This window comes from Chanos chanos, chromosome 15 (assembly GCF_902362185.1).
Source record: "Chanos chanos chromosome 15, fChaCha1.1, whole genome shotgun sequence".
NCBI lineage: Eukaryota > Metazoa > Chordata > Actinopteri > Gonorynchiformes > Chanidae > Chanos > Chanos chanos.
Genome location: NC_044509.1, coordinates 3,018,412 through 3,022,908, shown reverse-complemented (window position 1 = coordinate 3,022,908; position 4,497 = coordinate 3,018,412). Strand labels below are relative to the sequence as shown.

Here is a 4,497-nt window from a genome sequence, read left to right as displayed (position 1 = left end):
AAAAAAACATTTCTCTACTTGTTCGCCCTATAAATATATTAATTACCTTAGTAGTGTGCTTGTATACAGCTAACTGATCGGTCCATTCGTCTTTTTTTAACTGCTGTTTTCAATCGCTTATCTTACCACTGGACATGAATGGGGAAAGTTTTAGGTCTCCAATGCTACGACGAAGGATTGCGGGAGCGGCAGTCAGTTGGATTCAAAGATCTTTCCGTTCAGTAGATCATTTGATCATATCAGTGATCGTGATCATATTAAGACTTACAGCACAAGCTTGTTATGAAATCTGATTAAAAAGCTGATGCTGCGGCTCAAGCACATTCACATTTTCTAGCTGACATGCATCTCTGGTTTTAACAGGTTGCCTAACAACGTCTGTCGACTCAGAACCACAGAATTAGCTTGAACTACTAGCTACATAGACTACAAATTTAAGGTCAGAACACAAGCCAGTCTCTCACTTCAAAATGTTAAATAGACTTGTATCAGTGTCACGATCAATTTATTAGCAAGACATAATAACGTTAGCTCCTTAATGATTGTAACCGTAGCGAAATCCATAGCTAACGGTAGCATGTAATCTGACAAGCGAGCTAATCCATTATGAAAGCCAAATCGCTGATATTAAGATTTAATCTGTTAACCCAGTACATACTTACCTTCGAATGTTTGCCCTTCCTTCTCCGTAATGTCAACTCCTGCTTCCAATTTGAATTTTTCCATTAATTCTTCTGTCATCCACTTGGCATTCCCAGGCGGTCTCCCATCCAAGTACTAACCAAGCCCGACCCTGCTAAACTTCCGAGATCGGGCGTCCTCAGGGTGGTATGGCCGTAAGCGAGCGCTGCAGCGGCACAAGCGCTATTTAAGGCTGAACAAGGGCTCCGCCGTTTGCCTTCCGACTCCTTCTTCGCACGGTGTGATTACCGCCACCAAAACACGCGGCCAAATACAAGCATTTAACGGCGACACCGCACCTGACTTACGTTGCCACACTATGATGTCACAGAGCACCTGCAGGGCTGCAACAGCTTCTTCAAAGCACACACTGCACTTGACAGTTTTTAAATACCTTTTTTCTTCCTTTTTGGCCCTTTCTCTCAATAAAATAACATCTCTCTCCACTCTCTCAATAAAATGACTATTTATCGCGCTCCTTCACTCTTTCTTCTTTCTTAGCGCAAACGACCCCATACAACTCCCCCAACGGGACTGAGCATCATATAACACTTCATATTGCAACACAGTGTAATACAGCATCATGTGACAAAACATTTGGGGGAAAAAAATAAGAGAGTGGAAAAAATAAGAAAGTGAAAAAAAGACGAGTATTTTTCCAAGCTAAGAAAATGCGTCCGTGTTACAGGTATACTTCTGCACCCTGTTTCCGTCTGTCTGCTCTAAACACGCACACACACGATTCCGAGATGTCTTTATTAATAAAAAATCCATTTCATTACTACCATTTTCAAGAAACCTTCTTTTAGAAAAAAAAAAACTTTCGATTATTAATATAGGTATATGCAACAAACTTTTAAAACTCTATTTAAATATAATTCTCATTTGTCATCCATTACCCTTCCCATTCAGAAGAATTCATTCAAAATCGTCTGTAAGTATACAAACATATAATGTATGTGTAAATACAAGGCTATAAACATTTAAAACTATAAATACAAACATCCAAATTAATTAAATGCAATCGGGTGAAATTAAAGTAAAACCGTTCCAGGAACTGTCAATATATGGACTGCCATATCCAAACAACTCATCAAACATCTCAGGTTGATCCGTCACAACAAAATAATCATACATCACTTGGAGGAAAAGAGTCAGTTTCTGATGATAAAAGCTACACATGTTGAGTTCTTGTTTTCCTACACAACACAGCGTATCTCGCAACTGCCAGAAACAAAATCAGTGCACGCCTGTTTCCCATTTACCCCTATACCCAAACAGAAATACTGTTTCCCACACAGGCTGTGTCACACTATGACCACACAGGAAACCTTCTACAATCTCTCATTTTTAAATGAAAGCACTCAAGATCTTTGCATTTAAGAAACATGTGCAATGTTCCTTCGTCTTCAGCCATGCATACTTTACATTGAGCATCTTCAGCCATTCTAATTTTATACAGCTTCATTTCATTAAATACACAATTGTGTCTTAAAAGGAAGTCAACATTCTCATTAATACTGAGCTCCGTAAACAGTCTTGCCCAGTCGTCGTTAGCTTTAGGCTTTATAAATGCCGCGTGTCTAAAATCAGAATAAAACACTTTTAGAGCACATGCGGACAACAGGACGTTTTCCCTCTCCGTTTACAAAAACATTTCTGATATTTCCTTATCGTTCTGCTCTTCATACCCATCAACAGTCTTTATCCAGTCATCAGGGAATGCCTCTTTCAATTTGTCATATTTTTTCCCACCGTTATTTTGCTTTACACTTCATCCATTTTAACAAGTGCATCTACGATTGTTTGAGTTGGCAAAAAACCCAGGTATGACTTCGTATAAAATTTCCTTAATTTGTCTTTTACCGGCTTCATACCAGTTTTTAAAATACAGCATTTGCCCATTAAAAGCGATTCTCGGATTTAATAATAACGGTTGTTCTAAAACCTGTGTCCTCCCCGTTGGCTCAAAATGTACATGCTTTAAAAAGTCACTCCAAGATCTTAGTATTTCCCTGTAAAATTCTGGCATCCCCGTTCTCATATGTTCTTTCGTCTTCATACACAACATTGAGAGCCCCAACCCACACTGTAGCCTGTTTCTTATGAAGTACGTCATTGTTGTCTTCCAGCTCTGTTTTCCAACATCTAAAAATCTTTTAACCGTTTTAACCCTGAGTCCTGTCAGCCTTATGCAAGGATCCAATAAACTAAGCCCACCCTCCTCCACTCTCCCGATCAGTGTATCATATACAATCCTAGACGGTTTACCGTCCCATAACAAATCGAAAACACATCTTTTTATTCTTTTTTTTTTTTAATCACCCACAGAGATAAACTGATGACGCTTAAACCATACTACATGTTTGCTAAAACCAAAGAATTAAGTACTAAAACTTTTCCCCTCAGCTTTAAGAATCTCCTTTTCCAAAACATTATTCTTTTCTCCATTCGCTTTACAACGTCTTCCCATATCATGGCTCTGTCCCTTATCTCGTCAAGCCCAACACGTATTCCCAATATTTCAAGACTATTAATGCTTTCTTTAAAATTAAGTTCGTTTGGCAACACACGTACGTTTCCCACCCACATGTATTCTGTTTTTTCCTTGTTTATGTGTGCTCCTGATCAATCACAATATTCCTCTAGTACCTTCAGGGCTTTTCTCACACTCTCTTCATTCTTTAAGATCAACGCTGTGTCATCAGCATATTGGAATATTTTATTTTATTCGTCTGAGTCTTCAACCCGTATTCCTCTTATCTTGTTGTCCGCACTAAGTGCAAAGCGTAGCGGCTCGGCCACGATGGAGTAAAGCAGTGCAGACAGCGGACACCCCTGCCTCATTGAACGCGTAATTGGAATAACGTCAGATAAAAATTCATTGAACTTCACCAAACTAACAATATCAGAGTAGAGACATTTCAAATATTTTAAAAAGTATTTCCCAAACTCAAATTTCCTTCAAATATCAAATAAATATTGATGCTCAACTATCAAACGCTTTTTCAAAGTCCAGGCTGATCAGATATCCACTTTTCTGTTCGTGTTGCATGTACTACACTGTGTCGCTTATATTTAATACAGTGTCTGAGATGTCTTTTCCTAGAACCGAGTACGCTTGGCTGGTCATTAGAATGTTTGGAAGCACTTTTTTTAACCTATTTGCCATTTTCGCCAATATTTTATAATATTTTATAATCTGTATTCAGCATACTAAGGGGTCTGTAATTCTTAAGATTTGAGGCATCTCCGTTTTTCTTAAATAGCCTACTATTTTGATCATTCCTCTTTTCATGCTAGAGCTGAACTCTCCTACATAAATAATGTCGCCAAAAACCTCAAATAAGACAAGGACTAAAACATTTCTAAAAGCCTTATAAAATCGAGTCGGCACATCATCTAGCCATCATTTCTTTCCAAACTAAGAAACTGCCTCCATGCTCCAGGTAGGCTATACTTCTGCAGCCTTTTGCTGCCTGTCTGCTCTAAATACGCACGCACGCACACACACATAGCGACACAATCAGCCAGAAAGAGCAAAATGTAAGTCACCCGGATTGCCAGCAGAGAGACGAAGACAGACACAGAAGAGAGAGAAAAAGATAAGCTTACAGCCCTTGGTACTCCCAGGCGGTCTCCCATCCAAGTACTAACAAAGCCCTGCTAAGCTTCCGAAATCGGCCTCAATTTGCTGTTAGATACCATAGCAACCTAATGTTACAGCTTCAGCTGTAGCCTACGTTTTAAGCACACCGTGGGGTAGCATAACATGCTAATTGTTCCTTGATTTACTCACTCACTCACTCATTATCT

General features: G+C 39.1%; 1 pseudogene; it reads right to left on the bottom strand.

The window, feature by feature from the left end:
• Positions 1 to 732: 732 nt before the first annotated feature.
• LOC115829047 (uncharacterized) lies at positions 733 to 842 on the bottom strand (annotated as a pseudogene).
• Between the last annotated feature and the right edge of the window lie 3,655 nt (positions 843 to 4,497).